Source organism: Podarcis cretensis (assembly GCF_951804945.1).
Source record: "Podarcis cretensis genome assembly, chromosome: 1".
NCBI lineage: Eukaryota > Metazoa > Chordata > Lepidosauria > Squamata > Lacertidae > Podarcis > Podarcis cretensis.
Window position 1 is genome coordinate 98,180,311 of NC_137170.1, and position 13,259 is coordinate 98,193,569.

General features: G+C 41.9%; 1 long non-coding RNA gene across 1 annotated transcript; it reads right to left on the minus strand.

Moving 5' to 3' along the window:
- Window positions 1–467: 467 nt before the first annotated feature.
- LOC307226521 lies at window positions 468–13,147 on the minus strand. The gene is made up of 4 exons (XR_013843480.1): window positions 12,754–13,147; window positions 12,526–12,585; window positions 8,200–8,257; window positions 468–645 (listed from the first exon to the last, which is right to left on the minus strand). It is a non-coding gene; the product is annotated as an uncharacterized lncRNA (long non-coding RNA).
- Window positions 13,148–13,259: the final 112 nt, after the last annotated feature.

Here is a 13,259-nt window from a genome sequence, read left to right on the forward strand (position 1 = left end):
CCCTTTCTAACTTAGCACATGTAACTCAAGGATAGGATTGTTCTTTTCTACCCTAGAACCTGAATGTTAAGTTGTGGGTGAACATATCAGACAACACTGCGATTCTTCAAACAGCTCTTGTTTATTCACAGACCAGAACAGAACTGAACTGAAGGGTTCAGCCAGCCTGTTTATATAGAGCTCCACTAGAACGCAACAGTAACCACTTTCTGTAACTATCAAATCACGGAACATCACTTTCAATCCCTTATTTGCATATGTGGACCTGAGTGGAAACTATCTACAGTATCCCCCTGCTGGCCCAGGGTGAGAACTTCAGTACATAACACTGAAACAGCTGGGCTTGTCAAAATATCTTGGGATTTTGGGGGAAAGACCAACTCTGAAGAATGACATTATTTCATTACTTTTTTAATTTCAAATAATCCTGTTTCACACTCCTAACCATTCCCAACTTATCACCAGTATCCAACCTACAAGATTGCCATGAACTTTGGGTCCAGTCATCACACATCTATTGCTGCTCGGCCTAATGTATCTCATGCCAACTATGTGGCTCTTTCTGCATCTCCCTTTGAGGATCCTTGCTTACTGCCCAGCCATTCTTCACTTTCTTTGCAAGTATGCTTTCATTATTCTGCTGTTCTTGAATAGCAAACATATGTGAACCAAGATGGCACTGAGAAAATTGTTTGCATGTTCTGCTGCAGAAAAATTGCTATACTCTACAAATGGTGATGAGCCACCAGGAGATGTCTGATAGTAAGGTAGGCTCTCAAAGTTATTTGCACATATGAATGTATGCACAGCTTCACAGTGTCTGGGTTTTTATTTTAAAAAAACCCATCCTTTAATAGGTCAATATATAATTTTATTCCCACCACACCACCTTATTATAAAATTATTTATGTTAATGAAAAATATCATTGCATAATGTAATGATAAAAAAATTGTTTTCCCTTCATACTGAGCAAATGAAATTTAGTAAAATATAGAATTCACATCAGTGGATATTTTGTAATTTCATTTTTTGGATAAACTTTCCTATAAAACTGACAGCAAGGACATGTTAAAATTGCTTCCTACATTTGCATGACTCTTCATAAAATGCAATCATTCTCTCTCACCCCACCCTGTCCTGTAAATGTTTCAAAATAATTGTCCAACAAAGGAAACCTATTGGATGTTTTCCATAAACTGCATTAGTGTAAGTGCTCCTGAGGGCCAAGGTGGGGAGAGATGTTCCTCTCTAATGTTATTAAGAACTGGTTTCTCAACTGACAGCAAATGATCTATATCAAATTATATTTCTCCTTTCTCCACTTCACCTGAAGTCATAAATTCTTGATACACACTTATCAGAAATATATGAATTTTTACAAATCATTTCATCCATTATTACCTGGAGACTGAGACTAATGGCTACTTGCCATGATGACTATGTTCTACACCCACCATCAGAGGCAATATGCCTCTAAATACCAGTCGCAGGGAATCACAAGTGGGAGAAGGGCATTTGTATTCAGGTTCCACTTCCTGAATTCCCACAGGCATCTGATCAGCCACTGGGAAAAATGAATGCTGGACTTGACAGGCCTTTGGCCTGATTCAGCTGAGCTCTTATGTCCCTACAGCTTCACAATATCCTCAGCTTCTAAAATGGGTACTTACTTATTTGTATGCCTGTGTTGAGCATGAGACACTTAATTTCAGGTTTGTGGTTTTGAGCCTCATGGGCAAAAGTTTCCTGCGCTGCAGGGGTTGGATTACTATATGATCCTTGTGGTCCCTTCCACCTTAACAATTCTATGATTCTATTATCACAAATCCTTTCTTTATGCTTGTCCATTTCAAGAGTACTTATTATATGGCCCTGGTATCTTCTGTTCAAGAACAGTAAGTCTAAAGTGCACAAGGGCTTATGGAACTAGTTTCATGGTTATTTGGATTCTGGCCAGTGTACATAACAATTTATGGCATGTTGTGTACTCACCTCACGTCTTTGAGGCAAACACAATCTAGCCTCTAATTCTGTAATGTGAAACACCTCCAAGCCAAAGGAAAAGAATAGCAAGATGTGACAAGTTTAGGAGCAAAAGTGAAAATGTACAATGAAGTAAGTACAAACACTTTGGTTGTGTAATTACCGGAGTGTATTACAAACCAACCAACTTCTATAAATGCTTCAGAAGCAACAACTGCAGTCTTTTATTAAACACTGTGGAAGAAAGTAGATGTTCCTTATGCCCTGCCTTCAGTTTTCCCATAGCATGTATCTTACTTTCTTTTGACGGCTTTATTTGACCAAGGAACCACAGCAAATACTTGTACTGCGTATGATAAGAGCATTGTACAATTAGGCTGCAATGCTAAATGCACTTCCAAGGGAATAAGCCTGGGAAGGTGCACAGAGACAGTTGCAACAGTTATACATTATAGTGTATGTTCTATATTCCCTTTATTATTTGTGTGAGGTGTTCTCTACTAACTACAGCTACCCACTCCCTCCAGTTGTTGGAAGTGGTGTGGGGTTCAGTGTTGGTTTCTGATATCTCAAAGCAAGGTATTCACCAGGGTTCTAGGACATTAGCACCACTCACTAATTCCCCAATGTATTGTGAAGCCAAGCTGCTTTGTGCAAAGTCCTTCATTTGTGTGCAAAGTGTTCCTTCTCCATGTTTTCCATCTCCAAAGGTCCCCCTTGTGAGCAGCAGGTTTGTACAACCACATGGCCTACCATCTGAGTTATCTTCTGCCTGTGTGGAATTTATGTACTTGGGATGCTGAGCTGTGATTGGGTGTTGTGTGACACCATATCCTATGTTCTGACAAGAAGAGGCAAATGATTTGCCCCAGGTATTGGGCTGATGTAACATTATGCCATCAAAGAGTGGTGGTGGCCATTGATGGAAGGGCTATAGATAATCATGTAAGTGTTCTCCTCTCCTGTCTTCTGATGGCATATCTCTCATTGCGGTGGTGTTATCATTTAGCCCAAGGGTAGCTACTACAATGTCCTCAAGTAGTTATTAGACTCCAACTCCCATCAGTCCCATCCAGCATGGTCAATGCCCAGAGATGGTGGAAACTGTAGACTAGCAATATCTAGAGTGCACTCCGTTGGCTAACCCTGCTCTAGCCATTCAGCCAATGGCCCAAAAGTAAAAGATTCTGCCCTAAAAAGTAGAAAATATAATTAAAAGCCTTTAAAACTTCTCTGAATGCCCCTGACAAGGAAGGTGGGGTAGGTGGTTCCTAGGAAGAGGATCCTTTCAGTCATTGCACTCTAGCTGTGGAATGCTCTCCCCTACTCTGGGGTTATTTTGGCACCAGGAAAACACGCTTTTATTTTCCTAGGCCTTTTTGAGAGCTCTTTAAATATTTAATATTTTTTTTAAAATGCTATTTAAATCTACTGTTTTATTGCTCTATGGCTGATTGTTGCCATATATATTAGTATTGTATTGATTTAGAAAGTTTCAGGCCGTTTTGGGCTTTAAAGGCTGAGCTCAGAACAAACTAGTATCTAGCTAAGTTATTTTAACCCCTCTATGATATTCTTGGCCATCAGTTTCAGTTAACAATTTAGCCGCCATGTTTTGCACCAGCCACAATTCTTGAAAACTTCTCAAAGGCATCCCCACGTACAGTGCATTATAGTACTCTTTATTGGCCTTGATTTATGCCATTACGCTTTGGCCTCTGTCGCCACTAGTGACACAGAAAGTTGTTGTGAGCCTGCTTGGCATTGATACAATTGACTGTTCCTTTCTTTGCTACATTTGTGTGCCAGGTTGCAGCCCATAGTAATTACACTTGCTTACCTCACAGGGTTGTGGCAAGGTTAAAAATTACTTTTTACCTGTCAGTTAGCAGGCTTAATGATTACAGGCTGCAATCTGACATTCAGGCATGCCTAAATAAATTTGTTATTCTTGAATGGAAATTATGTACAGGCAAGTACACAGAATTGTAGTTATAGCAGGGGTAGGAATAAAAAGAAATGTATTTGTACTGATGAAAGTTTGTGGGTTTTTTGTTGTAAGAACAACTCCGACTTGTTTCCCCCCACTCTGCTAGTGGGAGTGATTTAACAGGACTACTCTGAACAATAGGACTGCTCTGTAACTTGTCTCATCAGCCTGGAATAGTTTTCTCCACAGAACAGTTAATGAGTGATGACAAGAGAGCCTTAAAGCACAATCCTACACATGCCTACTCAGAAGTAAGCTCCACTGCTTTCAGTTAGACTTACTCATAGGCAAGTAGTTGCAGCAGAGGTGAGCAACCTTTTTTTGACCCAAGGGTGGCATTTAGCCTTAGCCAGCCCTCCCAGGTGTGCATGCCAGTGGCCAGTGTAGCTAAAAATGGGTGTAGCTACCCTAAAGTCCCTCATGCATATTTTTGCATGCATTCAAAATGAGTGAGTAATCAGGCCCCTAAGCTGGGGGGTTAGCTGCCCCTGAGCTACAGGATTGCAGCGCCAGAAACTCACTAGCAGTGTTCATGTTCAAAGTGCTGCACATAGTTATTTTGCTTTCCTTAGGCTTAGCGTGTGTTTAAGCGCATGCAGTTGAGGCTATTCTAATAAAATGTAGTAAATCATTCATGGAAAGGTAAAGATAAGCTTCTGGGAAAGTATGAAATTCACCCACGTGAACAAATGCTGTAAATCATTTCATTCCAACTGGGGTGTGTTAGTAGTTATTCAGATTTGCAAATTAAGTGATTTTACTTCTGTACTGCCACCCTGCGATTGCTCAAAGCAAATGCACCTTCCTTGCTGGGTAGAAGAGTGCAGTGTTTTGCTGCCTTCTCTCCCTCATAGCAGCAGGGAAGCACAGGCCTTTCATTGCCTCACATTTGTTAGCACATAGTCAAGTTGGCCCCACTTTCCCCACACTGGGAGCAGACACTGGCTAGAAACATATGTTTATGGTTTAGTTTTGGGCAGAAAATCAGCTCTTTTCGTTGTGGTAATTTCCCAGGAAAAAACTGCTGATGGCTTGGCACTGAAAAATCATGATTTAAACTAGGGTGTCAATTCAAATTTGGGAGGAAGCAGGGAAAGAAAATAGATTTTACTGAGCGATATAAATGTTTTAAAAGGTGCTCTTGGATATATTCAGCTTAAGTTGAAAATAAGTAGTGTTATTAACAGCAGCTGTTGATTTTAAATTTTGTATATGATAACCGTAACCTTTGATAGAAATATTCTTTTTTTCCAGAGCCAATGAGTTGCCAGAAACTATGAATTATTATGGAGAGGAATCTCATGAGGTCTAAAACTTAGGCTGTTTTCACTGAGGTAATACACCTATGTCAGGGCTGTACTACTGAAAACTATGTGCAGGGACTCATACAGATGAACAGTTTTCAATAGGAAAAAAATTGCCACCATGCTCAAAGAAAACAAGATGTTAGGGAAAATGGTTGTAGTACAGCATCCTGAACACGCACCTTTTCTAGGTGGAGGTTTTTTGTCTTTTGTTTTTGTATTGCTAAGAACAATCAACCATGTGAACTCCCACCTGCATTCTAAAATGGTACTGTCCAGAAACAGGTTTTTTTTACCCTCCCAATTAGAAGTAGGCCTAAGAGCAAGTGGACTATCCTACTCCCTTCTTCCCTTCCATTGTTGTTGGCATCTGTCTGTCTCAAGAGACAATGGAGTGCACCTCCGGGGGTGAAGTCAAAACGCTGGAGAATCACAGCACCTGCTGTGACTGCGGAGACATGTAACTCGTAACTGCTGCCTTCCACATTGTTGCTGCATTAGCAACACCAAAGTGACCTCTCTGGGGCGCAAGCCTGTGCTATGTGTAGAGAACAAGACCCCCTTTTCAGCCTAGCTGATGTGGTCCAAAGGAAAGCAAAGAAATACATTTGGCACCAGCTTTTGCCTGGATGAAATGTGTCCTTGAACTGTGAAAATGACTTGCTTGCCTGGATGGAGGATGGAACGATGTGTATGTGTATACAGAAAGCTCTGGGTTTTGTGTGGCTGGACTGTAGCCTCCTGTGCGACATCATGTTCATTGTTCTGACGACTTTTTCAATAGGCCTCACCCACCACTGGCATGTGGTCCCTAGATGTTTCTGGTATCTTAGCATGGCAAGGATCAGGTCCAGACACAGAGTCCCATGGCAGCATACAGCCAAAGCTGGCAAATATGGTCAGCTGAGCCTGTGCTTACATTCTAATTTAAAGTATAGGGAAGTGGTTTAAAGATGGGTTTTATGTCTTCCACAGCCAAATGCTCTGTCACGTTGTTCCGTCATCACTCATTGCCTCAGTGGACTGTGGATGGCTTTCCGGAGGAGACACACACACTTTGTGATGTCTCATACCAGCAAATTGTGGTTGAGATCAGTATCCTTAGTGCATGCGTACGAGTTGCAGAATTCAAGCATGCACACTAAATAAAAACACTTCTGTTGACATTTACTCAAAGGATTTTGGCAACCTGGCCAAAACTTTAGTTCTGCCCACGGTTCAAGAGTGAGGATAGAGGGAATCACCCAAATTTTTTTTTTTATAGACAGTAGGCAAACCAGCTGCTGTGGTATTTATAGTTTTGTTTGGATTTACTAGCATCCATAGTTCAAATGTGTCTTATCTTAAAAACCAAGATGTTGTAGTAGTTAGGATGTAGGTGTAGAACCTTGGAGACCCAAGATTCAAATTCCCATGCATCAACAAAGATCACTGGGTGATCTTGGGCCAATCACAATCTCCCAAAAAATCAAGTTCAAAATGTCCTTGATACCTGTTTGCTATTAACTTTCTACATTTTAATCCCACCCTTCCTTTAAGGAGGAATACACAATAGTCCTCCCACCCATATTATCATCTCAAATCCCAGTGGAAATACAGTGGTACCTCGGGTTACATACGCTTCAGGTTACATACGCTTCAGGTTACATACGCTTCAGGTTACAGACTCCCCTTACTCAGAAATAGTGCCTCAGGTTAAGAACTTTGCTTCAGGATGAGAACAGAAATTGCACAGCTGCAGCGCGGCTGTAGCAGGAGGCCCCATTAGCTAAAGTGGTGCTTCAGGTTAAGAAGTTTCAGGTTAAGAACGGACCTCCGGAACAAATTAAGTACTTAACCCGAGGTACCACTGTATGACTGGGTCACCCAATGAGCATCACGGCAGAGTGGAAATTTGGACAAGGATCTTGTGGTCCCAGTCCCAATACTGTTAACTGCTGTGCTACACTAGTTCTGTTGTTATAAAATACTGAGCAATAACTACAGCATGGTCTTCAAAATGTAATCTGGGGGGTCTGCTGCTAGGGGAAAATGGATTTTGAACAAGCAATTGATAAAGGCTCAATTGTTGTTTGGAGGAAGGATGGTTATTGCTTGGTATTTCCGTTTATACTTTTACTCTTTCCATGTTAAACGATAAGGATGGCCTTCCTTTGTCAAGTGCTGGCATTTCAATTGCTGGCCTTTGATCTATAGCAGGAAAACCACATCTGCCCTTTCTGAGAGCTAGTTCTTGGTTTTGTGTTTTTTAAAAAAGATAAAAATAGCTGACCAGAAAGAAGCATTCTGAATCTGTAGCAAGATCCTATGCCAATGCCAGCATTTTTAAAACTTTTGATATTTGGGACACAGTTTTTATCTAGATTAAAACTGGAAGCACACTTCACAATAATACAGTGGTACCTCGGGTTAAGAACTTAATTCGTTCTGGAGGTCCATTCTTAATCTGAAACTGTTCTTAACCTGAAGCACCACTTTAGCTAATGGGGCCTCCTGCTGTTGCCGTGCTGCCAGCACACAATTTCTGTTCTCATCCTGAAGCAAAGTTCTTAACCTGAAGCACTATTTATGGGTTAGCGGAGTCTGTAACCTGAAGCGTCTGTAACCCAAGGTACCACTGTACATGTATATTAGTATTTTCTCAGTTAGTTTCCATAACAATGGGCTGGCATCCTTCCTGTCATTTATGGAATCTTAATTCATATTTGTTTCTCATCTTTTCATCTTTATAGGGATTGGAATACATAAACTTTTTGAAGTAATACATTTGGGGGGGATTCTCACTAAAAATGAATTGTAACTTTTAAAAACATGTTTGAGTAATCACTTTGAAATCAATGGGTAAGCAGCACAAATAAGCAAAGATCTCAGTAAGGATGCCCATTTCTCCTCCAGAAAACACACAATCAGGTTCCACTTACCTTGTGTTGAGTGAGCCATTATTCCAATAAAAATTCTACAGCGTTCGATTGAAAGGATCTGTAGAGAAACAGTATATAAAAAGAAATACTCTCCTATTTGTGGAAACTATTCTCGCTCCTTCTGGAGGCGTTGTGATTGAGACAATTCATTCTACCTATAGAAATGAGTGATAAGTTTATCCTATGCAGCTCAAATAATAAGGAAATAACATACTTTTTAAACTGATAGATACATATATCAAGGACATCTGCATTATGTATTAACTTTTCAGTAAATTAGAAGAAAGGATTGAAAATGTATTTAGCTGCAGATTTGACATAAGTTCATCTTGTGAGATTGCGATGTGCAAAAAAAAAAGGGGGTAAATAAGGAGATAAAAATGTAGTTCAGAATCCTGTGATATCCCTTTGCTTCACAATAGCTTTTTTAAAACTATCAGACTTATTATCACATGGACCCCATTTCCTCCAGATGCCTTAAGAACCACATCTTAAATGCTTCATTCTGGAAAGGATGAAAGTCTGGCACAATAGCTAAACTATTTCTACTGTTTGCATTTATCTAAGGCAGAAACTCTGTTCAGCCAAATCTCAGCCAGCCAGCATTCCTGCTGCTTGCAGTTGGGTGACTAAGAGAATCTCTCCAAGATCAACATCTGGAAAATCTGAGAGAAGCAAATGTTGGCTTCTTCATCTAAATTGGAATTCTGCATGTCTCCCCATCTTTGTGTCTCTTTTTCCAGACCAAAAAACGATGATATGCATTTTACTGCAGCAGTCAGATCCTAAACTTGTTAAAAGCAGGGTTAGTTGCTACACAGTAGTGTAGTTTCTTAAGCCAGAACTGAGGCAGGAATGAGGACAGAGTTAGTTAACAAAAGTGCCAAACTATGGGTGTTACATGACGCAGCCTTGGACTTTGAACACCCCATCCTCCCCTCACTCACTCTGCCAAATAGAAACTCCCTGGTTTGCAGCAAACGATTTTCCCTTTTACATGGAATTGCCAATTTATAGTTTAAGCTTCCTGTTCAAACTTGAATTGTGCAAACCAGCTTCAAACCTTGGTTTGCAATCGTGTTTTGGAGAGGAAGCCCAAACAATAGCTTCCCCGTGTCAATGCAGAGGGGAAAAGTTGGTTTTCTGCAAACCAGGAATGAATTAATTAGAACACATGAGGACAATAGGGAGGTGGAGTATGTATCTTCACTGAGATCAATTAATGTAAACAGCAAGTCTATTGATTTCAATGTGTCTATTATAACCTACTTGGATACAACCCTCTAGTTTTTGAGTATAACAGGGCAATCCTAAGGATGTTTATTCAGATGCAAGTGTCACTGAATTCAACAGAACTTCCTCCCTATAAAATGTATTTAGGACTGTAACCTAAGAATGACATATGTTTCCAATTTCAGAGCATCAGCTGGTAGAAGTTTGAGGAAGATGGGTAACTAGTGAAAAGGATCAGGGGACTGTGAGTCATAGACTTTATGCTCTGTGTTTAACTTTGCTCTTTACTTGTTATCCAACCTTGGTTGCTTGCATATGCAATTGTTCACTGACTCAACTTAGCCTTTTAAAAGTAAAACAAATGTAATTAAAATCTAAATTTTAATCTGTTTCTTTATGCTACCACAGCAGCTCGAATGGCATATGCCCAGAAATGGAGGGAATGAACAGTACCAATGAAGGAGGAATGGCAGACAAAATTGCTGGAATATGTAGAAATGGCAAGTTTAACCAGTAAAATAAGAGATCAGGAAGAAAGAGCATTTAAGGAAGAGTGGGATCATGTATTCCACCTTGAGCTCCGAGGAAGAAAAAGGTGGTATATAAATGTACCAAATAATTAAATAACTAAATAGAAAACATATTATTTGCAGTCTGATCCTATGATGTGTATGCACAATTCAGTACCACTCAGTCAAAAAAGGAAATGTATACGAGATGAAAGAAGGGACATAACCAAGGATGAATTTAAAAGTATTCTGAACCTGTAATGACAGTGTCAAGAAGACTAAATCCCATAATGACCTACGACTTGCAAGGAAAATGAAAAACAATTAAAAAACCTTTTTTAATTATGTCCGGAACAAAATGTAGGTCTATTCTTTGGGGAAGATGGGGAAGTATTAACAAGTGACGGAGAGCAGGAGGAACCACTCAGCTACTATTCTGCCATAGTCTTTACTTATAAGGAGAATTGTGCAACTTTGGAAAAGTAGAACAAATGACATACAGAGGGATTTGCAGCCCAGGTGAGGTAAGGAGGTGTCCAGATCACAAGCAGTGATAGTTCCACTCTGTTCTGTGCTTGTCAGATTGTTTCTGTGATATTGCGTCCAGGGGATTGGACTAGTGACAAGAGGTTGTCCTCCTACTCAAATTAGAGTTCTTTCAAACTCAGAAATCCTATGGTTCAACTGAAATTGTTATTCAAAACATATTGTTACTGGTCACTCCAATCTCTGTTGAGCAGTGCGAGATTCCAAGTGTTTTGGCACTTAACCAGGGTTTGTGTTTCCTTTGGAAAAAAATGAGGCACAACAGTGACTGTAGTGTCAACCAGGATCTTGGCTGAAGGGGTGCATAGTATGACACCCCAAGAGTGTCTCTTGTTGCTTTTCCCATAGCTTCATCAAGCTTGGGTCCAAAGAAGAAGAAGAAGAGGAGTTTGGATTTGATATCCCGCTTTATCACTACCCGGAGGAGTCTCAAAGCGGCTAACATTCTCCTTTCCCTTCCTCCCCCACAACAAACACTCTGTGAGGTGAGTGGGGCTGAGAGACTTCAAAGAAGTGTGACTAGCCCAAGGTCACCCAGCAGCTGCATGTGGAGGAGCGGAGACACAAACCCGGTTCCCCAGATTGCGAGTCTATCGCTCTTAACCACTACACCACACCCAGTGTCTGGGTACAGACTCTCCCTACCACCCTGCATTGAGTTCTGTCCACTCCCTACTTCTTGTTCTCAGAACCCCTTGCCAGATGCAGCTTCCCTTTCCATTTACACCATCACGGTCTTCCTGGCAGCCTCCATTTTAAAACACACTGCAAATGGCTACTTTTCCCTGTAGTGGCATCATGGCCCCTGTAACCATTACAACCTCACGCTCCCAATGCTTCTGTCCATGTCCACTACTGAGTGGCAGAGGAAGGGCAATATTTGCATTATTAATCTTTCTTTATGGCCCAATACTGTCAGGGAACTGCCATCGGAAGAACAGGTGGTAGAAAGGCTCCCGGAGAATACCAGAGACACTGCAGCAGAAGAGGGAACCAGTAGGGGGGGAGCAGGAGCTCCAAGGGAAAGGGAGTCGGAGGGGAGGCTCTGGGATACTTCCAGTGAGAACAGTGAAGAGGTATCAGGACCCCCTTTAGGGACCCCCGTCCCTCGCCGGAAACTGTCACGCAGAGAATCCAGGAGACGCGTTTCCGTTAAACAGCTTTTATGTTGGAAACGTTTCCGCAAACGCCCACTGTCAGATTCTACCAGCGACTGACGGAGCCATGCCAAAGGGCTCCGCTCAAGGCAGAGATTTACTACACTGAGTAATCTCTGAGGGATCAAGCTTTTACGCACAAGCAGCTCATTATCCCATCACAAATACTCTGCTCTCTTTGTTTCTTAATGACACCTCTATCAACTGATCTCCCAAACAGGAAAACCAGTATAACCTGTCATTTTACACTATGTTACATCTTCCTTATTAAGCAAAATGTTGTTGGCATCTGGCTGTTTCAAGAGACAATGGAGTGCTCCTCCTGGGGTGAAGTCAAACCGCTATGTTAGCAGCATGGAGGTTACCTCCTCAGAGCACAAGCTTAAGCAGTGGTGCTATGGAGATCCTGGGCTGTCCAGACAACAAGACCCCACTCTCGGTCTTGCTGATGTAGTCCAAAGCAGCATTACGTTTGGCATCAGCTGGGCTGCAGGAGTTGCCGGAAGGAGGCATACAAGGCACCATCCAACCATCTTAGAGACTCCACTCTGGATTTCTGTACGGTTTACTCCTTAGCCTTTTCTTCTCCCAAAGATGTCCCACAAGGCAGTGGATATGTATTTTTCCCCGGGGTTACTCCCAAAGCCTTTCTCATTAATGAGTACAGCCGCAAGGCAGCAGAGGTTTAGGATCAGAGTTTCCATTCTCTGACATGGGGCTCCCATCTGCCCCTCACTTCCCTCTACAGCACATGCAGAAACCACTTTCTTGACCTTTGGACCCACTATTGGTCTCATCCGCTCAATCTGCCAGAGCCTGTCTTTACATGCAGGGGAAGTCTCCAACTCACAGAGGGTTTGAAACCCGTCAGCTACCCTCACCTGGTTCAGAAGGCCAGGCAAAGCTGTTCATGGGATGTGGCCACTGTCACACGCTGACAACTTCTGGGAGCCGAGGTCGAAAAAAACCAAAATAAACAAAATGAAATAAAATAATTCCTTCCGGTAGCACCTTAGAGACCAACTAAATTAGTTATTGGTATGAGCTTTCATGTGCATGCACACTTTTTTTATTTATATTATTTTGTTTCGACTACAGCAGACCAACACGGCTTCCTACCTGTAACTGGGAGCCGAGGGTGAGAGCTGAGTGTAGGGTGGGAACCAAAGATGGGCAAACTACCCCAGAAGGAGCAGGACGTGTCCCCAGGACGTGTCACCAGAGGTACCACCCTCCCCTAACACCCCATACAAATATTAGCTATATCATAGCGCCACTTACTAAATTTAGGGAGATCTGCCTCCTTAAAGCTCCAGCCTTAAACTCACCCCACCTCCCATCAAAGTCAATCATAACCCCTGCAGCTAAGTTTAGAATTTGCTCCAAAGGCAAAAACCACATTTCCTTTGCTACTTCCCCCCTCCCCCTTTTCTTCTCTCTGCAGCCCTCTCCCATTTCCCACCCGCCTTCCTCAAGCTCTCTTAATACTACTGTCCTATTATTACTCTCCGCGGGCGTGATGCAGATGGGTCGGGGGAGAGGAGGGAGGAAGCGAGCGAGCGCGAGAAAGGCGGCAGCAGAGGGTTTAGGCCGGCGAGCGGAACCCCGAGCGCAT